The sequence below is a fragment of the Syngnathus leptorhynchus genome, chromosome 8, assembly GCF_054491065.1.
Source record: "Syngnathus leptorhynchus isolate UIUO chromosome 8, UIUO_Slep, whole genome shotgun sequence".
In the NCBI taxonomy this organism is placed as follows: domain Eukaryota; kingdom Metazoa; phylum Chordata; class Actinopteri; order Syngnathiformes; family Syngnathidae; genus Syngnathus; species Syngnathus leptorhynchus.
Window position 1 is genome coordinate 14,296,984 of NC_141202.1, and position 24,881 is coordinate 14,321,864.

Sequence of the window (24,881 nt, forward strand, 5' to 3'; positions counted from 1 at the left end):
ATTTATTTATTTATTTGCTTGGAACGGATTCAAAATATTTTCCATTATTTGTAATGGGAAAATATGATTCGGAAATCGAATGATTCACTTCTCGAACAGCCTTCTGGAACGGATTGTGTTCGAAAACCGAGGCTCCACTGTACGTGGAATTACAAAACATACACATCAAATACAAAAGTAAAAGTAAAACATACTTTGGCCTGCCAGTGAAAAACTGGGTACTTTACTTCGACTGTTTTAACTTAGTAGCTTCGCGATGACACATCCGAGGTCGGCCGTTAACTTGAATTGGTAGTCTCTTGATTGAAGTCGTTGCCTCAGACGCATTTCTGCTTATCGCTTCTCGGCCTTTTGTCTAAGATCAAGTGTAGTATCTGTTCTTATCAGTTTAATATCTGATACGTCCCCTCTCTGGAGACCACATATGAAATTGATTTTTGGAATAGGGAGGTGTAATAGGGGCTTGAGGCTTTCCCACCAAACGGTTTGCAAATAGGTTTATTTCTTGAGACATAATTGAGTTGAACATTGGACAGTTTTTTCCTGGCACTTTCTGTCCAGTTTTCACGGATGCGGGCAGTTTGACGGAGATTTTATCCGGAGCATCTGGTTTGGATTGGCCACCAAACGAGACAAGCACAGACTGCAATGGACAATCAAGACTGCGGAAAAGATCATCGGGACCAACCTCTCATCTATCCAAGACTTGTACCTGTCCAGGACCAGGAAACGTGCAAGTAACATCTCTACATACCCTTCTCACCCAGGTCAGAGTCTGTTCGAACTACTCCCCTCTGGAAGGCGTCACAGAGCGCTGTGCGCAAAAACCAGCAGACACAGAGACAGCTTCTTCCCCCAGGCTGTCGCTCTGATGAACTCACACCACTCAGAGTCTCAGAGACATCACTGGGCAATAAATATCCTGTTCTTGCCACTTCAATGTTGTTAAGTCACCTGAATGTTGTTAGTCACTTGATTGTAGTACAGAGACTGAGATCAACCGGAGTCAAATTCCTCGTTTGGCATGCACAAACTTAGCAAATAAAGCTGATTTTGATTTTATGCAGGGGTTTTGGTGGATTAGGCAGGTGTTGGTTTTGGATGCTGTTTTGGTGGGTAATACTGTAATGGAATGGTCCCGTATCCTTAGGTCAAAGTCAAAGTCCGCTTTATTGTCAATTTCTCAACATGCCAAGGCACACAAAGAGATTGTGTTCGTAGACTCAAACATATTTTGACCTAAATGTTAGAGGTTTGGGTAGCTCGGTGCGCACTGGTTAGCACGTCCGTCTCACAGTTAGGAGGAGTTCGTTTCCACCTCTGACCCTCCCTGTGTGGAGTTTGCTTGTTCTCCCCGTTCCTGTGTGGGTTTTCTCCGGGCACTCTAGTTTCCTCCCACATACAAAAAAACATGCTTGTTAGGCCTATTGAGTGTTCCAAATTGCCCCTAGGTGTGAGTGCAAGTGCAGATGGTTGTTCGTCTCTGTCTGCCCTGCGATTGGCTTGCTGCTGCCCGATGATGGCTGGGATAGGCTCCACCACGCCCGTGACCCCCGTGGGGACAAAGCGGTTCAGAAAATGGATAGATGGATGGATGGATAAAAACTGCTTTCTTTCACTCCCTTTGTTAGAACCATGCTGACATTCCATTTGGCAGTCCTTCGCTGTGTCCAAATTTGCATCACGTGACACACGAATGCAACCTGTAAATGATGCGCATGTGACATTGGCCTGTCACAAAAGACAGAGAATGGGAGACAGCCGTGTTTCAAAGTAGGAATCCTGCGGGAGTTGAACCCGGTACCTCTCGCACCTTAAGCAGATCATTTCCCGAGACCAACGAGAACCGTGTTAAATTAGCAGACTTTATTACTTTCTGATTGGTAGCGAATATGACATGGACCTGAGGACTGCATTTCGGTGATTAATGAATTCCGATTAATATTAATCCCTCTGCTCCTTGTTCGGCCCCCGGGTCAAAATTTAGAAGCCAATTGGGCCCGCAAGTCAAAACGTTTGCCCACACCTGGTCTAGAGGCTGTTATTTCTGCAAAAGGAGGATACACTAAATTGATGTCATTTTTCTCTTGGGGTGCCAAATTTACGCACCTGCCTACTTTTGTTGAAATAATGACTGCACACTGTCTGCTAATCCTATAAACTTCATTTCACTTCCCAAATATTACTGCCGTCGTCCACCGTGCACGGATTCGGGTTTGTGCCTAAGACTAAATGGGGCTATTTGATCAACAGCAATGTTTCAAAGCCGGCCTCGTCTGAGAGTTGAACACAGGACCTCTCACATCCAAAGCAAGAATCATAGCCCTAGACCAACGAGCCACAATGAATGCTTGAAGACCATGTTACATTCCGTGTAACGTTGGTCTGTCAAACGCTCCACAATGATAGACAACAGTGTTTCAAAGAAGAGCTCGTCCAGGAGTTAAACCCGGGTAATCATGCACCCTAAGTGAGATTCATTCCCCTGCACCAATGAGCCCCATAGTACAGACCAGCTGACCCCATTACATTCCGATTGGTAGCTGTCAGGTCTAAGTATGATCAGACATTAAATCACATGCTGGAACGAAGAGGAGAAGACAACCAAGATAAGTTTACTCGCGAGGAGAACGATACAGAAAGCAAAGTCAGATCCAATCTCCATTGATTCTCCACGTGCTCCTCTTTTTAATGTTTTGGTTGCCCTGGTTACAGAGGCGTTGTTACACTAAAGGGAGGGGAGATAGTGGTTGTAGCAACGCTGATTAGCTAAGGAATGTAGTGTGGTGTGATTTAGCACAATTGTCGGCCCATGCCCCCGCACTGGAATTGCAGAGTCTGTTTTCTTCACTCAAAAGCTGTCTTCTGCATGGGCCGCCGACTCCTCCTCGATTGTGATCAGATAACTTGAAGCACATTGAATGCCGCTTACCTGTGGAACAATGCAACTAAACCTTTGCTAAGTTTATCTTCTTGGTAAACTAACACAACACATCATAAGAATGAGTAACTAGCCCTACCTAAACATTTCAACACATATTAAATGTGAGGTAATTGGTATACAGTTCCTTCAACAAACATTGAGTAAATATGGAAGAACTTATATGTGACTACTTCAACCCGTATATAACATTCAACAAAGAAAAAACGTTTCGATCAACAACAATCTATGAATCAAAGCTACAGTTAACTAAAAGGAATGAAGTCCCTTTAAACTAAACAAAGAACATCTCTATGCAAAGAATCTCTGCTCAATGTTAGTGAATATCTCTTCCAAAAACAAACACAAAAGTAACTTAAGGACAGGAAGGATACATAAGGCTCTTGCCATTTTCCAAACCCACGTCTTTCCTGGTAGTTTGTTAACACTACAATATAGTTTTATACTAGATCTGTGCAACGCGCGCGTGTGGCGTTGTTGACATAAAGGACGAGGAATTTGATCGATGGATTTAATGATTAGGAGTGACACAGACGGTATGATAATATTGTTGTTATATAAACCCACCTCTTTCCTGGTACTTTGTTAACGCTACAATATAGTTACATACTAGATCTCTAGAGCGCACGCGCGGCGTTGTTGACATAAAGGACGAGGGATTTGATTGATAGATTTAATGATTTGGAGGGACACAGATGGTTTAATAATATTGTTGTTATATAAACCCACGTCTTTCCTGGTACTTTGTTAACGCTACAACATAGTTATATACTAGATCTGTGCGGTGCACGCGCGGCGTTGTTGACATAAAGGACGAGGAATTTGATCGATGGATTTCAAGATTTGGAGTGACACAGATGGTTTGATAATATTGTTGTCATATGATAGTTATTTGAAATATACTTGATATATCATTATATGGGTATGTGGAATAATTAGAAATGCAACTTACAATGGGCCCGACGTCAGCATATGCGGCGCATACGCGGCATTGTTTATATAAAGGATGATCGATAGATTTAATGAATTGAAGTGACAGATGGTTTGATAAACGTGTTATTTATGTAATACTTACTTGAATAACTCTGAATGTTACGTCAGGCCCGTTCTCAGCTCCTCGTTTCTGTATATGTCACGTTAGCATACCGTATCGTTTAGCCTGTTGTTGCTGGTTCATGTCTGTTTTTGGTGCTGGATTTTGACAAATATATTTGCCCCAAAAGTGTGACTTATACTCCGGTGCGACTTATATATGTTTTTTTCACTTTATTGTGCATTTTATGGCGGGTGCAACTTATACTCCGGAGCGACTTATAGTCTGATTATTAAGTCAAGTCAAGTCAAGTCAAGTTTATTTGTATAGCCCTAAATCACAAGCAGTCTCAAAGGGCTTCACATAGACAATCAATTGACAATTATTCTCAAAGCATCCCCTGATCTTGGGCTCCCAAAAGGGCAAGGAAAAACTCAAAAACCCCTACCAGGGGAAAAATGAGAAACCTTGAGAAGGGACCACAGATGGAAGGATCCCCCTTTCAGGATCACCAGGCTGCAATGGATGCAAAGAGGGCACATAAAATACATCATATGGAAATCAAAAAGTGGATGTCCAGGCCAAAGCGAAGAGCTGTCGGAGGTGCCTTCGATTGTCCTGGCAGTGTCCTCTAGGAGGGTATTCCGCTGCAGATCCCTCATGCTGAATTGGTCCACGAGAATCTAGATAGCCGTCGTCAGCTTGGGTGTCACCTAACCACCTCCCCAGCCGGGGAGGGGTGGGGGGAGTGGGGTCGGGGAGAGGGAGCAAAAACAAACTCCAGCCGAATCGGCTACTACAGGTTAATTAAAGGCCACATCATAAAAATACGTCTTTAAACGTGTCTTAAATATTTCTACTGAGGTAGCAGTTCTAATATCCATTGGCAGGGCATTCCAGAGCTCTGGAGCCCGAATAGAAAATGCTCTAGCCCCTGCAGACATTTTCTTGGCCCTCGGTGTCACTAAAAGACTAGCGTTTTGCGAACGAAGGTTACGAGACGGAACAAAAGGAACAACTAAGTCGACGAGATATGAAGGCGCTAAGCCATGCAATGATTTATAGGTTAATAGAAGAACCTTGAAGTCACATCTTAAATGGACCGGGAGCCAGTGTAAATTGGCTAATATTGGGGTAATGTGATCAAATTTTCTTGTCCGTGAGAGCAGCCTTGCAGCAGCATTTTGTACTAACTGTAGACTTTTGATGCTGGACTTGGGAAGACCAGAGAATAATGCATTACAGTAGTCCAGGCGCGACGTGATAAATGCATGTATAATAATTTCGGCATCACCGGTCGAGAGGATTGGGCGAATCTTAGCAATATTACGAAGGTGAAAAAATGCTATTCTGGTTATATTCTTAATGTGCTTTTGAAAGGAGAGCGTTTGGTCAAATATTACCCCGAGATTAGTTACAGTATCACTCTGAGTGATAGTACGGTTATCTAGAGTTATAGCGGTTTCCTTAAATAGATGTTGATAACGAGCTGGACCAATTATCAACATTTCAGTTTTATCTGGGTTCAGACGAAGGAAGTTGAGAGACATCCATTGCTTGATCTCCGCAAGGCATGCCTCAAGATTACAACAGTCCCACGGATCTGTCATTGATAATGGCATATATAATTGGGTGTCATCCGCGTAACATTGAAAGCTAATATTATATTTACGTATTATGTTCCCAAGCGGAGTCATATAAATATTAAATAGAATTGGTCCTAGTACCGATCCCTGAGGGACACCACACGTAACTTTATAGAGCTCAGAGGACGCATTGCCATGGACCACACGGTGCGTCCTGTCCGATAGATACGAATGAAACCAGCCTAGTGCTGACCCCGAAATACCGACACTACCTTTAAGACGCTCTAGTAAAATATTGAAGTCAACAGTGTCGAAGGCAGCACTAAGATCGAGTAGTAACAATACCGATGAAGTATTTGAATCCATAGCTAAGAGGAGATCATTAGTCACTTTAGCAAGTGCTGTCTCAGTGGAATGATTAGCTCTAAACCCAGACTGAAAAGATTCATATCGATTATTAGCGACCATGTAATCAATAAGCTGCTGCGCTACTACTTTTTCAAGCAGTTTTGCTATGAATGGGAGATTTGAAACTGGCCTATAGTTACTGAGACAGTCCGGGTCAAGATTTGGTCGCTTAAGTAGCGGTTTAATAATAGCGGTTTTAAAGGCTGTTGGTACTATCCCAGAGGAGATAGACAGATTAATTATATTTGAAACGGACGGTCCTAAGATTTGAAATAATTCTTTAAATAGTTTGGTTGGAAGCGGGTCAAGTAAACATGTTGTTTGTTTAGCCGCACTAACTAATTGTGAAAGCCTTTCGAGGGACACGCTTTTAAAATTTGAAAGGGTTATTGCATGATCGTTGGCGCCGGTAATCGGCGGTCCCGACTGAGTGATCGGAATGGTCATCTTGATCTCATCCCTAATGGATTCAATCTTTCGAGCAAAAAATTTCATGAACTCGTCAGCCGAGTGAAAGGAGCCATCGGGGGTTGGCTGGCGTAGTGTTAGCTTTGCCACCGTATCAAATAGGTATTTAGGATTGTTCTTATTGAGATTAATGACCTGCGAAAAATAACGAGTTTTTGCTCAAATAAGCGCATCTTTATATTTCAGGAGGCTGTCGCGCCATGCCTGATGGAAAACCTCAAGTTTGGTTAAACGCCATTTGCGCTCATGCTTTCTACTTAATTGTTTAAGCGAACGTGTTTCATCTGTGAACCACGGAGTAGGCTGTCTACGGCGAGTTTTTAGACGTAGCGGCGCCACAGAATCAATGGCATTTAACAATGTAGCATTGAATTCATTTGTAAGATTATCAATAGAGCCGGTATATGAGGGCAATACGGCAGTTGCTGGTGGCAGTAGCCCAGATAGCGCAGTCGCAGTCATGGAGTTAATATTACGGCTGCTATAATTCTGATTGCTCTCTTGTCTTTGACTAAGAACTAAAATTTCAAATTTTATTAAGTAGTGATCAGACAAAACAGTAGTGTAAGGCAGTACTGTTATATTAGAGGTTGCCAGTCCTCGGGATAATACCAAATCTAAGGTATTACCATTCTTGTGCGTTGCTACCTGTACGGCTTGCGTAAAACCAAACGTATCAATTAGAGTCTGAAACGCCGAAGTAAGTGGCTCTGACGGTAAATTCATGTGGACGTTAAAATCGCCCATGATTATTATATTATCCGCGTTCGTCACTAGATCAGCCACGAATTCTGAAAATTCATCCAGGAAGCTAGCGTAAGCCCCAGGTGGACGGTAAATAACAGCAAGATAAAATGACGGTAAAGCGGTGGATCGGACAGTGAGAACTTCAAATGTTTTAAATATGTTAATCGAACGAGGCGTAAATCTAAGATCGGAATTTGAGATGAGGGCAACACCCCCACCCTTTTTTCGAGGACGCGCCACATGCGAGCTCACAAAATTTGGAGGCGAGGCCTCATTAAGCGGTAGCAGGTCATTAGGTTTTAACCAGGTCTCGCAAAGACCAAATATATTTAGATTATGTTCCGTGATGAGGTCATTAACGAGAACCGCTTTTGTATGAAGCGATCTAATATTCATAAAGCCAAGTTTAAGTGTAATCGGTTGGTCAGGGTTTGTATTTATCGGAGGAGTTTTGAACGAAATGAAAGTGAGGTTGTGTTCTCTAGGCCTGACATCACCTCTCAATTGTTTATTCGCGCGGTGGGACGATACGACCGTAGGAATTTGATAGTAAATATTTGGTACACACGTAATATTATCTGAAACAGTCACCATATCATCAGCTATACTGGTCGGGGTGGAGCTTTTGGATTTGTCTGCCACCTCAGTAGAAAGCGCGATCATGTGGACTGTAGCACTATTCAAACTGTTACGCTTTAGTCTACACAAGGAGCTATGTGCATGCTGGAAGTCTAGCCTAGCGCTAGTTAACTTTAACTTAACTGACTCCAAACCCATCCTGACAGGTGGTCTAATCACCTGTGATCCGGCCTGCTCTAAGGTGACCTGTCATGAGTGGCTCAAACAGTAATCTATATTTCTAGAAAGAGTGAAGGCGCCTTCACGGTTAGGATGAAGGCCGTCCTTCCTCAGCAGGTCGGGGCGGCCCCAGAAGGAGGGCCAGTTATCTATGAAATACAGTCCCTGCTTTTTACAGAACCCAGCCATCCATCGATTAAGGGAGACTAATCTACTAAACCTCTCATCAGAGCCTCTCCCAGGCAGGGGGCCAGAGACAAATACTCGATGCCGACTCATCTTTCTGGCGAGATCACAAGTCCTCGCTATGTTTCTCTTTGTGATCTCAGATTGCCTCATCCTAACATCATTGGCGCCGACGTGTATCACTATATCAGAGTAGCTAGTGTTGTTGGAACTACGCTGTTGACTAGTCCTATTGCGAGTCAGCTCCCTAAGATTAGCTTCTATGTCGGGTGCTCTGCCCCCAGGAATACACATTACCGTGGCTGGATTTTTAAGCGTGATATTTCGGGTAATGGAGTCACCTATGACCAAGGTGCGAGGGCCAGTAGACCGAGATGACTTTGGACGGCTATGCGTCTTACCTGGCTCATCGCGATTAGCAAGCCGCTTGGGGCTAATGCTAACGGGGCTAGCGGGCTGACTACAGTCCGCGACTGTGTCCGCCACATCTACTATTATCGCACTATTCTGCTCTAACTGGCGGACACGTCCCTCTAGCAGGGACAACCTCTCTAAAAGAAGGGTGCAGTTGGTGCACGAAGCAGTACAAACCTCTTGTTCCGCAGACATACTTCCGCGTCCGATGATCGACGGTAGACAAACGGCCACCACAGCAGCACAGCAGCAACCCGGAAGCAGCTCGTACCATTACGGTAATCATTTGATAAATAGGAGGGATATGTTAGGGTTGATAGATTAGTTTGATCCTATGATTATGTTGGAATGTAACCTGTAATAATTAACCAAACTTTGCCTGTCTTAACAAAGTAGGAGAACAAAGTGCTAAGATCCTTTGAACTGATTGACCAGCTGCAGAGGAAGCAATCAAAGTTGTTCTGTTTACACAACATCGTAAAACATCCCCTGCTATGATTTGACCAGAGGCCAGGGGTTCACCCCCACCCTGTCCACTCTCACCCCCACCCTGCTTCTCTCAATAAATATGCTCTTGCAAGAGGCCTAAGACAGACTTTGTTCGAACATTGCTGTATGCACAGTGACGAACGACCTCTTCACTTTCAAGTGTTCAAAAGGCAAATGTTTTTCTTTGTACTAAGTTCATTTTGTTTCCCTTGTCAATCACTTTTTTTGGTTCTTTTATCACAAACAATTTTAATTTTAGGTTATATTACCTGACATGTTTCGGCACTCTGATGAAGGCGGAAGTACATGCTGAAACATGTCAGGTAATATAACCTAAAATTAAAATTGTTTGTGATAAAAGAACCAAAAAAAGTGACGTTTTTCTGTATTGGTTCGCTGGCTGTCTAGCAGCACCCAGTCACGTGCCGTAAGGACAGTCCAGTAAAAAGACGAGTATAATCAGCAGGCTCAAGTCACACGGAGCTACATTCAGCAAACATGAGTCTACGCTCAGGAAAGAACCACCTAAAAGTTTATGAACAGTGGATTGAAGATAAGGTAGACTTTGTGGTGGATATCGACTCGGAGCAACCACCAGTTGCCGACGCAGCCACGGACCAACTGTATCCTGGAGGACAGCCATCGTGCCGCAAACGGCTGCCTTCGTTTAGCAGGCGCTCACAAGCATCATCAAACTACTCACCTACAAGAGCCGACTCCAAATCAGCCAAGGCCCAGCTTGCCTTGGTCGAGAAGAAAGCCAACCTCATGAGACAAAAGGCTGAATTGGATGCCTTGTCTTCATCAAAAGTCAAAGTCCGCTTTATTGTCAATTTCTTCATGTCAAGACACACAAAGAGATCAAAATTACGTTTCCCACCGTCCCACGGTGACTAGACACAGTACACAACACTTACAATCAAATAGCACAAAGAGTAAAAACGAACAGACGAGCAACAAATAAGTAATAAGCAAATAACCCAAATAAATAAATAGACAAATAAGAGCAGCAAAATGGAGCAAGCATGCTAATAGCAGACAGCCAGATCACAGGGTAAAAGAACAGGACGTCATATTTTGAAAAGTAAAAAAGAAGTAGCTGCAGCATTAGCTGAGGTTACAGCATACAAAGAAGTACAACGTGAAAGCGGGGAGCTGAGAATGAAACCTCTCGTCAACCCAGTGCATACGTGGAACAACAATACAAGTTGCTCAAACCCTCAACTACAACGTCACGTGTCACCATTGAAGGAACATAAGAGTTTGATCTTAAAGTAGTTCATTAGACATCCTGTGCATGAGAGTATGAAACTGTAAAGTGCTGAGTGTGTGACGGTGGAGACAAAACAAGATATGTGGGCAAGGATGTGCACGAATGAAATGTTCCAGAACAAACGATAACGCAGGAGCAGCAAGGAGGACGAGATGACCCAGGGGCAGCTGGTGGATAACAACTGGTGACCCTGTATGGAAAACTACAACCAGGAGGAGCGAGCAAGTGATTCTGCAGAAGAAGAAAGACCAATAAGAGCAAGCTAAAGGTAAATGGAGTATACACATAGCCAATAGAATAATGACAGAATGCCTTTGTTTATGTGCCATTTGCATATTGTGTAGTATAATTAATGGCTGGGCAACTCGGAAGTAGAGTACGTCTGCTGGTGGCAACAGAGGCGTATTGAGAGGGACCCGAGACCCAGGTGATGTATTAGATTTGTGTGTTAGGAATAAATCCACTCGTGTGTGAAAATGCCGGCTTCCTGATACCTTTCTATTGCAGAACGAGCGCGCATATTGTTGGATGAGTGGCAGTTGGGTAAGGTCACAAATTGGAGTCAGATTAGTAACTCGAGTTCATGTTAAATTAGAAATAAATTCCAACACCATCAAGAATGGAGGACATTAAACAAGAACCGGAAGTAAACAAAGGGCCAACCAACACCTACGCCTTCAAATCATTAGCCCAAGCTTTCCAACCTGCAAATACAGTGCCTTGCGATAGTATTCGGCCCCCTTGAAGCCTTCAACATTTCGCCACATTTCAGGCATCAAACATAGAGATAAAATTTAGATTTTTTGTCAAGAATCAACAAGTGGGACACAATCGTGAAGTGGAACAAAATTTATTGGATAATTTAAACTTTTTTAACAAATAAAAAACTCAAAAGTGGGGCATGCAACATTATTCGGCCCCCTTGTGCTAATACTTTGTAGCGCCACTTTTTGCTGCAATTACAGCTGCAAGTCCCTTGGGGTATGTCTCTATCAGTTTTGCACAACGAGAGACTGGTCTCCATTATCTTCTGTTGTCATTTATTGACAAGTGCTCTACTTGGAGGCTCCGCCCCTTTGCTCACTGCATGTTGAGCCTCATCTATACTCTTCAAAGATAGACCAGATGAGGGCATATTGTAAATATCCTCTTCTTCCTTCTCTTTAATGTCGTAGGGGTCTTTTCCCTCCTTGTTCTGGCTCCGCCTCCTCTTTTTTTTTTTTTATGAAAGGACACACCTTCGAGCACACTAACAGGTACTCAAACTTGGCCAAGCTATCTAGCCTTGCTTGCTCGCAGAATAGTAGCATGGGAGGTAAACGTGGTGACATCCTGAGTTCCACTTTGCAATATTGTACTTCAATACTTTACAGCTTATTATTAGCAGCAGTACCACGTGTCTTGTAAACCAGGGGTCGTGAGTTCAATTCTCACAGAGGCCTGATTGTATACTAAACATTTGCTGCACAAGCTGGATTTATGAGTTGAGGGTGTAATTCCATGTATCTTGTCCATGGTACTAGTGGCCAGCAGACACCAGCTCAGTGGTCTAGTAGTAGAGTGTCCGCCCTAAGACTGGAAGGTTTTGGGTTCAAACCCCGGCTGGGTCATACAAAAGACTATAAAAATAGCACCCATTGCCTCCCTGCTTGGCACTCAGCATTAAGGGTTGGAATTTGGGGGTTATATCACCAAATGATTCCTGGGTGCGGCACAGCTGTTGCTCACTGCTCCCCTCTCCCCAAATGGATGGATCAAAATCACATGGGGATGGGTTAAATTCAGAGGACAAATTTCACCACACCCAAATGTGTGTGTGATGATGATCATTGGGACTTTAACTTTAACTTGGGACTTTGTGTGATGAGTTATTGTCTTTGAGGATGTTAAGGAATATTTTATAATTTCTTACGGCACACAAATGTGTCCACGCCGGATGAAAATCACTGGCTTAGAGTCCTGTTTAGACTACATTTTCAAGCGTTTCTTCTGGTTAATCTTCTAAAAGGTTGACACAGGTTTGCCAAGCAAGGCCGCGTAGCTCAGTAATAAGAGCACTAGAATTGTAAATCAGAGGGTGTGAGTTAAATTCCCACTAGGCTCCGACAGACAGCTACATCTGCTAACCCTGATTGATAGTAGTGTGTTTGAATTTTTGATGAGCGGTATGTGCTAAATCCTCATTGCTAGCAAGAGAACTGATCTTGCAAAAAAGGATTCACTAGCTGTGTCCAAATTAACAGGGTGCATCCTCAGAAAGTTGTTTTTTTTTGCCAGTTATCAGACTGCGTGACGTGACTTCCAGTGCGACGCGAACGCACGTCACGTGACACACAAATTCAGCCTCTAAACTGGCATTCATTAAATGGCGACGGATGCTGAGTGGAGACTACATATATTTTAAAGTCATTTCCCATATTACTATTTCAAATATCTATTCAGTAACTATAAACATATAAGGACAACTGCCAGCGTGTCAAACATAGAACTGTAGAAATAAAGTACGCGAATACAAAGTGTTATGTTCGTACGAATTTGTGCATTGACCAATTAACAATATGCTATTCATGTAACAGTATAAGATTCATTTGTTACATGTAACCTATGAGGTATTTTGGTTGATTTGTATTTTCTACTTTGTTAGGATATGGTTAGCACGTACGCCTCATAGTTAGGAGGGTGACGGTTCGATTCCACTCCAGCCCTCCCTGTGTGAAGTTTTCATGTTCTCCCCGTTCCCGCGTGGGTTTTCTCCAGGCACTCCGGTGTCCTACCACATCCCTAAAACGTGCTCGGTATGCCGATTGAGCACTCCAAATTGTCGTGAGTGCCAATGGCTGTTCGTTTCTGTGTGCCCTGCGCTTCGTTGGCAGCAAGTTCAGGGCGTCCTCCGTCTACTGCCCGATGACTGCTGAGATAGGCTTCAGCACACCCGCATACTCTCAAAGCACCCCCACCAGAACTCCCAGAGGGACACGGCCGAACGCCTTCTCCAGGTCCACAAAACACATGTGGACTGGTTGAGCGAAATCCCATGCACCCTTGAGGGTCCCTCCGAAGGTATAAAGCTGGTCCACTGTTCCACAGCCAGGACAAAAATGACAGTGCTCCCCTAGAATCCGAGATTCGACCTCCCGACGGAACCTCTTCTCCAGCACTCCTGAATAGGATTTACCAGGGAGACTGTGGAGTGTGATTCCTCTGTTATTGGAACACACCCAGTCTAATAATAGAACACCGCTGGAGTTCTGATCGGGGTGGGGGGTGGGGGTTCTTCCTCCCAATCACGCCCTTCCAGGTCTCACTGTCATTGCCCACGTGAGCATTGATGTCAACCAGCGGAACGATAGAGTCCCCAGAAGGAGCGCGCTCCAGCACTTTATCCAAGGGCTCCAAAAAGGGTGGGTACTCTGAGCTGCCGTTTGGTGCATAGACACAAACAACAGTTAGGACCCGTACCCCCACCCCAAGGCAGTGGGAGGCTACGCTCTTGTTCATCGCGGTGAACCCTAATGTGCAAGTGCCCAGACGGGGGGCAATAGGTATGCCCACACCTGTTCAACGCCTCTCACTGTGGGCAACTCCAGAGTGGAAGAGAGTCCAGCCACTCTCAAAAGGAATTGTCCCAGAACCCAAACTGTGTGTGGAGGCATCTCCGACTATGTCTCTTCGGAAATTCTCTGCCTCGCACACCAGCTCGGGCTCCTTTCCTGCCAGAGAGATAACATTCCATGTCCCAAGAGCCAGCTTCTGCAGCCGAGGATCGAACCGCCAAGGTCCCCGCCCTTGGCTGCCGCCCAGCTCACTTAGCACCTGACCACTTTGGCCCCTCCCACAGGTGGTTAGCCTATGGGAAGGGGGACCCATGGGTTAAGGCCCGGCCACCAGACGCTCGCCTTTGAGCCCCAACTCCAGGCCTGGCTCCAGAGGGGGACCCCAGTGACCTGCCTCCGGGCGAGTGAAAACGAAATCCAATTATGTTTCTCCTCATAAGGGGTTTTTATGAGTCGTGCTTTGTCTGACCCCTCACCTAGGACCTTTTTGCCATGGGTGACCCTGCCAGGGCCATAAAGCTCCAGACAACTTGGCTCCTACAATCATTAGGACACGCAAACCCCTCCACCACAATAAGGTGGTGACTCATGGAGGGGTGAAGCTGCTATTGAAGGGTAAATTGTTAATAATATATTTTAGGCTGATTTATTTGCATAATGAATATTAATATAAATTGAGCTGTTGAACCATTTTGGGAGGATTATAGAAGCACTATTGTGAAAATGATGAATGATTTGAACAGTGGGGTGAGTTGGACATGAGACAAAGATAACATTAAAAGATACACTGAACAAAGTCATAGCAGAGACCAATTTGAATTGGGTTCAAGCACTCCCTATCGCATTGATGTGTGTGCATATGCCTGTTAATGCCCGAACTGGGCACACCCATTTTGAGTTGCAGAAAGATTGCTGTTTTCCTGGACCAATTTCGACCCTTCCAGTTGCTGATCCAGATCCTGGTAAATGCACACACACACATCTCGGACTAATTGTCCAGTTTTATGATTCCAGGTTTGCTGAGCAAACTGCTGCGGACCAAGGAAGCAAAGGCCGAGATCCGGCTCACCCCAACTGTCTGGCTGAAAGTCCTGAGGAGTAATTGGACGGGGTTTGGATGGACTGGACCCTATAAAGTGGTGGACCGCACCTCACATGTTGTACAACTGGCCGTCAAAAGAGACACGTGGTATCATCTGTCCCAGTGTGCCCCTGTGAAAGAATCCTGCGGTGATTCAGATCTGCCATCGGCAGCGTCCCCACTCCCGATTGAAAAAGAGGCAGAATAATCCTCTCACCCCTGGTGGCCAGGTAGTCTGCCCTGAGCCACTGAAGACAAAGACTGCAGAGCAGATGTTTTCAGGTTCCCTCCGGACGGAACAGAGCTGCAAAGGGGGGAAGAACTGTGCTTACACCAGTGGGCATGGCAAGCCCCCAACGGCTGAACTGCTACGAGCAATTGTTATCTCATACTGACGATTTTGAGAACATTTTGGTCGCCTCAGGCAAAGGGACCGTGTTAGCCTTTTTGCCGCAGGTTTTTCACTCACACATTCAAGTTGAACAGCAGAATTGAGGCGAGACGTCCTCCTCCCACCAGTTTATTGCTGAAATTGCTTTAAGTTTTTGACCTTTTGCAACCACCCCCCCGTCATTTACTCTCTTAATGTGAGGTATTTGTGCTCTTGCTCCCCATCATTTCTCCACTGATATGGCTAAAATTACGAACTCCCATCCAATTGATACAAATTTCCGCCACACCTTCTAACGACACCTACACTGACATTGATACTCTCATACCAATTGCCACCACTATTCCCCCAACCCCGACATAAGCACATGTGTAATCTGTGTTTGTTTTTATGTGGTGTATGGATGTTGTTGTGTTCCTTGCATAACTGATTACTATAGTTATTGAGAGACGAGATTTAGATTGACCTGCCGCCTATCAGATGATCCATCATCCCTGTGTTCATGACGTTCTTTGTTAGTTTGTCCTTGCCTTTTGAGGGACTGAAGAGGGAGCAACAGAAATGTGTAAATACTCTTGGTAATTTATCCAAACATAGTTGCTCCATCAGAGCCCAGACACAGCACACAGAGCTTTGAGACTTTCACTTACACATAGGCAGTGAGTACAGACACGGCATACAGAGCTCAGTTAAGTTCCATGACACATAGTCACAAAACATTCAGTAAATAACAGGACATTCAGGTGATAACAGAACAGCCGTCATCAGGCAGTAGATGAGGGGACACCCTGAACTGATCTCCATCTGATCGCAGGGCACACAGAAATGGAAAACCATTTGCACTTGCACCCAGGGGCAATTTGGAGTGCTTAATCAGCCCACCAAGCACGTTTTTGAGAAGTGGGAGGAAACCGGAATGCCCGGAGAAAATCCTCGTCCATGCAAACTCAACACAGGGAGAGCCGGAGGTGGAAGTGAACCCGCAACTTCCTAACTGTGAGGTGGACGTGATACCCAGTGTGCCAACGAGCTGCCCTGATGAAGTAAATGTTTCTATAAACTAATGAGTATCTACACATGGTTGTTGCTCCCTCTTCAGGATCTAAACTGATACCCATTCAATTTCATTCATTCCATCCATTATCTGTACCGCTGGGGTCGCGGGCGTGCTGGAGCCTATCCCAGCAGTCAACGGGGAGTAAGCGGGGGACACGTTGCAACTGGTTGCCAGCCAATTATAGGGCACACAGAGACAAACAATCATTCGCACTTGCACTCACACCTATGGGCAATTTGGATTACTGAATTGTCTGACCAAGCATGTTTTTGTGATGTGGGAGAAAAACCCACGCAGGCACGGGGAGAACATGCAAACTCCACACAGGGAGCGCCAGATCACAACTCAAAAGTTATTTTATGATACAAATTGATTTGCTTTCATGTCGAATCGTATGCTTTGCATGTTTCGGTGGGGATTTGGGGAGGTTTCACCGAACGTGAATGAATGAGGGAGTAGTCGTAAAGATCTATAGTGATGGCTCGGGTGCGCTTGGCGCCCAGTAGCACTCACCTTTGGGCCAGCAAGTAAGGAGCGCCACTGAAGCAGATGTTTCCATAGTGTAGTGGTTATCACATTCCCCTAACACGTTACAGGTCCCCAGCTCAAGACTGGGTGGAAACAGCTTCTTCTAATTTTTCTGGTCATTGATGGTTCCTTTGCAAAGTCCCTGACACATTAAAACGATTTTGCGCTGCAACTATGTTGTGGTACCTGATTTGAGATTGGGTGAAAACTGTTTTTTTTCACTCACTTTTGTTGAAACCATGCTGACTCTTACATTCCATTTGGTAGTTTCTCCAAATTCGCATCATGTGACACACGAATGCAGCCTGTTAATGATGCGCATGTGACATTGGCCTGTCAAAAAAGGCAGACAACGGGAGACAGCTGTGTTTAAAAATAGGGCTCGTCCGGGAGTTGACCCCAGGACCTCTCCCACCCTATACGCGAGCCCCATAGTAAATTAGCTGACTCTGTAACATTCTGATTGGTAGCGAATATGACATGGACCTGAGGACTGCATTTCGGTGATTAACGAATTCTGATTAATATCATAGCCGGTTTGCGCGTATCCTTTCAGGGTCATAATTGTGTGTCTACCGCTGCCTCGTGACAGCCAGGCCTAAAAAAAATGAATTAGGAAGAACTTTATTAAATAAATTGACGTTAAAATGTAGGTGGACGTAATGTCTGGAAGCTTGTGTTCAACAGAAGGCTGTTTGGCAACAGTGAACAACAGACAAATTCAGCAAGCCCAGATTCGTTCCGGGGATGCTGCGGCCACAACGCTATACGATCATGACCAATATGCAATAGCATACAATAAGTTTAGGGTCTTTTGTTTAGGATCTTCATCCAGGACACCCAGTCAGACCATGAAAGAATGTTGATGTTAAAGGAACTATCCATCTGCGCAGATCCGGTGATCCCAAAGACTTGAAGTGAGACAACATTGGAAATACTTCTGTGTTGACAGTGTCTGTGAGTCACTTCAACGCATAAGTTTCAAGTACACATTGCTAATGTTGACCACAAAATGGCATGTGAGTTAGCCAGGAGTCAAACCTCGAATCTGTCGTCAGACGCGTTATCCATTGCACCAATAACACAGAATAGGTTGTACCCCTAAGCTAGTGTGTAACACTTTTGCAAAAAAGATTCGAGCCGGAATCGCTGTGGCCACAACGCAGAGTACTTATCAATATACAATCAAGGCTTATATGCAGAACCATAAAATAAGTTGAAAACCTTTAGGATTTTCAGCCAGGACACAAACTATCCAACTGCGCAGATCCGATGATCCCAAAGATTTGGGTTGAGACAACACTGAAAAAACGTTTTTCTTTGTTGACAGTGTCGCTTCTTCTGTGGCTTACCTCTTCTTCGTTTCACATCTAAAGCATCTTATCATATTACCTTGCGGCTTATACTACACGGTACATACCATATCATGTCGCCGATACAACTCATGCATGAGATGTGGTGGCTGAGATATTTAGGCAATGGGTTGCTACTCCATTGTGCTCTCCACTCATCATTTCATATCACATCCTCGTCGGATTTTATCTTCAGCCAAAGTATCTTGACACAACATACATGAGGTGACGTGTCAACACCAGCTAAGCAAGACAAGGTGGCCGAGAGATAAAGGCGATGGATTGCTGGTCCATGTTGCTATGCACGCATCGGTTCAAATCCCACCCTTATCGAAGGTTGTTTTTAAATTGTTGAATCTATAATTTGGTTTGTATTTGACTCAATATAGTAATATTTATATTCTATGACAGCTCCGTGGTGCACTGGTTAGCACGTCCGCTTCACAGGTAGGGAAGTGCGGGTTCGATTCCAACGGCTGTTGCGTGTTGTTGATGATGTCTCTTGTTGGGTCAGGAAAACTAAGCTGTGGGGTAACGTTTGGTTTGTTATTGGCAAGATCTTGGGTTTTTTAATGGCACTCAGTACACATGGCACTTCATCAGATGTAACAACACCCCCCATCTCCAGGTCAGAAGGTTTTATACCGTCTGGAAAAGGCAGGAAAGTGTCACCTGACCATTTAGTATCTATGTGTATTGGAGAGTCACTGACGTGCGTGTGTGTGTGTTGTTGTAAGGCAGACGTAGTTGAGAGCGCCATGAGAACATTAAAGGGGCAAGTGTGGTCGTGGATTGTATCTATAAAACCCACGCCCTATGATGCTGTGTGCCCTATTGTTGGGTCTGAATATGATCAGACATTAAATCACATGCTGGAACGAAGAGGAGAAGACAACCAGGATGAGTTTACTCGCGAGGAGAACGATAGAGAAAGGAAGCTCAGTTACAATCTCCACCAGTTCTGAGTTCCTCCTCCACGTGCTCCTCTTTTTAATGTCTTGGTTGCCCTGGTTACAGAGGCGTTGCCACACTAAAGGGAGGGGAGATAGTGGTTGTAGCAACGCTGATTAGCTAAGGAATGTAGTGTAGTGTGATCTAGCACTTGTCGGCCCTCGACCCCCGCATTGGGACTGCAGAGTCTGCTTTCTTCCCCCAACCAGTTGTCCTCTCCATGAGTGGCTGACTCCTCCTCGACTGTGATCAGATAACTTGAAGCACGTTGAATGTCGCTTACCTGTGGAACAATGCAACTAAACCCTTGCTAAGTTTATCTTCTTAGTAAACTAACACAACACATAATAATAATAATATCTAGCCCTACTTAAACATTTCAACACATATTAAGTAAATGTAAGGTAACTGGTATACAGTTCCTTAAACGAACATTGAGTAAATATGGGATAACTTTAACGTGACTACTTCAAACTGTATATAACCAGTTTTGATCATCTACAATCTATGAATCAAAGCTACAGTTAACTAAAAGGAATGAAGTCCCTTTAAACTGAACAAAGAACATCTCGCAAGCAAAGAAGATCTGCTCATTGTCATTGAAGACTTCTTACAAAACAAACACAAAAGGACAGGAAGGAACCATAAAGCTGACGGGGATCAATAGACTTTCTTTAAACCAAATACAAAGTATTTAGTTTAAAGGAGAGTCGTAAACCCGTAAAAGACAAGGCCTCCTGGTCTGGCAGGCCAAGGCTTCCCCCGAGATTATTCCAACACCTATGTGTGTTAAACAGTCATGGCACACATAACCGAGACTGCGCCTTTTATTACGGTGCGTCTTTTAATCGTGAAAATACGGTAACTCGTCAGCAGCGCTGGTTTACTGCAATTTGACGACAAACCGCAAAACTATTGGGCATGGAAAGCATCATTTATTGGCACAACTAAAGACTTAAATTGATCAGAAAGAGAGGAGTTACTACCTACTATTAAGGTGGCTAGGTCCAAGATCTGCAGAACCGGCGAAAAGGGTTCATGCAGTATCCGCTGGAGTCGTAAAGATGATTTGGGAACGGTTTAAAGAGTGTTACGGTTCCTCAGAAGCAATTGAGGACACACTGGTAAACAAGATAGAGGAGTTTCCAAGGCTAACAAACAAAGATACGAGCCAGCTAAGAGACCCGTGAGACATTTTGTAGGAGCTATTGTGGGCCAAATCAGATGATTGATTGAAAATTTATAGATCCCAGGCGGTGGGGAAATTCAGGCCCCAGCAGTATTCATACCACAGAGCGGGTATATAAAAGACACTCAGATGACATGAGCGATAGGCTCCTATAAGACTGCCACACAACGGCACCACAAAGAAAGCCAGTAAGTGTGAAAGTTAAAAGCCATCAAAACAAAGCAACAAGACAAAGGAAGAACGTAACAGCAGCCGACCAGCCCCCCTCAATACCAAAGAACACCCCAAAACACACAAAATAGCCTCCACGGGGTCCACTTACAGGTCTAAGGGCAGTCAAGTTCAACGGCGCCCAATGGACCGTGGTCGTGAATCGGTAAAACATCACAAAACAGGCAAACGAGAGCAGCGTCCTGGGCGCTCAGTCGAGGCACGTGCAGATGGTCAGCATGGGGCTGGCACGGCTAAGGTCGTTGGTTCCGACCAGCACGAGGGAGCGGACCTCCCACAGGGGTCGCGGCTGCGAGGCCAAGGCGAGGGACCAAGTCAGCACCGGCCTGGTGAGCAGGATGGCCGTCGGAGAGTCACGCCGGTCGCGACCGATGTGCACAGCCGGGGAAAAAAAATATCCAAAACGATCTGCACATGCCGAGGTGCGGCCGATGGACAAATAGGAAGACAGAAAAAGGAGAAAAGTAGGAAATAAAGTGGAAAAGAGAGAACACTGCTGGGAGGCTGCCACTCACAGCGGCGCCATACCAAAAAAAAAAGACAATCATTTCGGCAATAAAAATTAAAATGCGTGTAAAACATAAACCAAACGTTTCAGGTGGTCATTTCTTCATGTAGAATGATCAACTTGGTACTCTCGAGCCTTCAACAGCAGTTTTTATTATGCCAAATTAACCAGAGTGACGGGAGAGCGACATTTCAGAAAAACGTGCTTAACTCGGCGAGAAAATGCGATTTCGGCAATAAAAATTAAAACGCGTGTAAAACGTTAAAAAAACGTTAAAGGTGGTTATTTCTTCATGTATAATGATCAACTTGATACTCCCGAGCAACCAACAGCTCTTTTTATTATACCAAATTAACCAGAGTGACGGGAGAGCGACATTTCAGAAAACGTGCTTAACTCGGCGAGAAAAGGCAATTTCGGCAATAAAACCTAAAACGCGTGTAAAACATAAACCAAACGTTGAAGGTGGTCATTTCTTCATGTATAATGTCAACTCTATACTCTCGAGCCCCCGACAGCCCTTTTTATTATGCCAAATTGACCAGAGTGACGGAAGAGCGACATTTCAGAAAACATGCTTATCTCGGCGAGAAAATGCGATTGAGGCAATAAAAATTAAAACGCGTGTAAAACATAAACCAAACGTTTCAGGTGGTCATTTCTTCATGTATAATGATCAACTCTATACTCTCGAGCCCCCGACAGCCCTTTTTATTATGCCAAATTAACCAGAGTGACGGAAGAGCGACATTTTAGAAAACATGCTTATCTCTGCGAGAAAATGCGATTGAGGCAATAAAAATTAAAACGCGTGTAAAACATAAACCAAACGTTTCAGGTGGTCATTTCTTCATGTACAATGATCAACTTGGTACTCTCGAGCCTTCAACAGCCCTTCTTTTTATTATACCAAATTAACAAGAGAGGACGGGAGAGCGACATTTCAGAAAACGTGCTTAACTCGGCGAGAAAAGGCAATTTCTGCAATAAAAACTAAAACGCGTGTAAAACATAAACCAAACGTTGAAGGTGGTCATTTCTTCAAGTATAATGATCAACTCTATACTCTCGAGCCCCCGACAGCCCTTTTTATTATGCCAAATTAACCAGAGTGACGCAAGAGCGACATTTCAGAAAACGTGCTTATCTCCGTGAGAAAATGCGATTGAGGCAAGAAAAATTAAAACGCGCGTAAAACATAAACCAAACGTTTCAGGTCCTCATTTCTTCATGTAGAATGATCAACTCTATACTCTCGAGCCCCCAACAGCCCTTTTTATTATGCCAAATTAACCAGAGTGACGGGAAAGCGACATTTCAGAAAACGTGCTTATCTCGCCGAGAAAAAGCGATTGAGGCAATAAAAATTAAAACGCGTGTAAAACGTTAAAAAAAACCTTAAAGGTGGTGATTTCTTCATGTATAATGATCAACTCTATACTCTCGAGCCCCCGACAGCCCTTTTTATTATGCCAAATTAAGCAAAGTGACGGAAGAGCGACATTTCAGAAAACGTGCTTATCTCGGCGAGAAAATGCGATTGAGGCAAGAAAAATAAAAACGTGCGCAAAATATAAACCAATCGTTTCAGGTCCTCATTTCTTCATGTAGAATGATCAACTCTATACTCTTGAGCCCCCAAAAGCCCTTTTTATTATGCCAAATTAACCAAAGTGACGGGAGAGCGACAATTCAGAAAACGTGCTTATCTCGCCGAGAAAAAGCGATTGAGGCAATAAAAACTAAAACGCGTGTAAAACATAAACCAAACGTTTCAGGTGGTCATTTTGTCATGTATAATGATCAACTTGATACTCTCGAGCCCCAAACAGCCCTTTTTATTATGCCAAAATAACCAGAGTGACGGGAGAGCGACATTTCAGAAAACGAGCTTAACTCGACGAGAAAAGGTGATTTCGGCAATAAAAATTAAAACGCGTGCAAAATATAAACCAAACGTTGAAAGTGGTCATTTCTTCATGTATAAGGATCAACTCTATACTCTCGAGCCCCCAACAGCCCTTTTTATTATGCCAAATTAACCTGAGTGACGGGAGAGCGACATTTCAGAAAACGTGCTTATCTCGGCAAGAAAAAGCGATTGAGGCAAGAAAAATAAAAACGTGCGTAAAACATAAACCAAACGTTTCAGGGGGTCATTTCTTCATGTAGAATGATCAACTTGGTGCTCTCGAGCCTCCAACAGTACTTTTTTTTATGACAAATTAACCAGAGAGACGGGAGAGCGACATTTCAGAAACCGTGCTTAACTCGGCGAGAAAAGGCGATTTCAGCAATAAAATTTAAAACGCGTGTAAAACATAAACCAAACGATGAAATTGGTTATTTCTTCATGTATAATGATCAACTCGATACTCCCTAGCCCCCAAAAGCCTTTTTTTTCATAACACTTTAACCAGAGTGACGGGAGAGCGGCATTTCAGAAAACGTGCTTATCTCGGCGAGAAAAAGCGATTTCGGCAATAAAATTTAAAACGCGTGTAAAAAATAAACCAAACGATGAAATTGGTTATTTCTTCATGTATAATGATCAACTCGATACTCCCTAGCCCCCAACAGCCTATTTTTTCATAACACTTTAACCAGAGTGACAGGAGAGCGGCATTTCAGAAAACGTGCTTATCTCGGCGAGAAAAAGCGATTTCGGCAATAAAATTTAAAACGCGTGTAAAACATAAACCAAACGATGAAATTGGTTATTTCTTCATGTATAATGATCAACTCGATACTCCCTAGCCCCCAACAGCCTTTTTTTTTCATAACACTTTAACCAGAGTGACGTGAGAGCGGCATTTCAGAAAACGTGCTTATCTCGGCGAGAAAAAGCGATTTCGGCAATAAAATTTAAAACGCGTGTAAAATATAAACCAAACGATGAAATTGGTTATTTCTTCATATATAATGATCAACTCGATACTCCCTAGCCCCCAACAGCCTTTTTTTTCATAACACTTTAACCAGAGTGACGGGAGAGCGGCATTTCAGAAAACGTGCTTATCTCGACGAGAAAAAGCGATTTCGGCAATAAAATTTAAAACGCGTGTAAAACATAAACCAAACGATGAAATTGGTTATTTCTTCATGTATAATGATCAACTCGATACTCCCTAGCCCCCAACAGCCTTTTTTTTCATAACACTTTAACCAGAGTGACGGGAGAGCGGCATTTCAGAAAACGTGCTTATCTCGGCGAGAAAAAGCGATTTCGGCAATAAAATTTAAAACGCGTGTAAAACACAAACCAAACGATGAAATTGGTTATTTCTTCATGTATAATGATCAACTCGATACTCCCGAGCCCCCAACAGCCTTTTTTTTCATAACACTTTAACCAGAGTGACGGGAGAGCGGCATTTCAGAAAACGTGCTTATCTCGGCGAGAAAAAGCGATTTCGGCAATAAAATTTAAAACGCGTGTAAAACATAAACCGAACGATGAAATTGGTTATTTCTTCATGTATAATGATCAACTCGATACTCCCTAGACCCCAACAGCCTTTTTTTTCATAACACTTTAACCAGAGTGAAGGGAGAGCGGCATTTCAGAAAACGTGCTTATCTCGGCGAGAAAAAGCGATTTCGGCAATAAAATTTAAAACGCGTGTAAAACATAAACCAAACGATGAAATTGGTTATTTCTTCATGTATAATGATCAACTCGATACTCCCTAGCCC

General features: G+C 43.9%; 1 pseudogene; it reads left to right on the forward strand.

The window, feature by feature from the left end:
• The first annotated feature begins 335 nt into the window (after positions 1 to 335).
• On the forward strand, positions 336 to 508 carry LOC147053869 (U2 spliceosomal RNA; annotated as a pseudogene).
• The last annotated feature ends 24,373 nt before the right edge of the window (positions 509 to 24,881 follow it).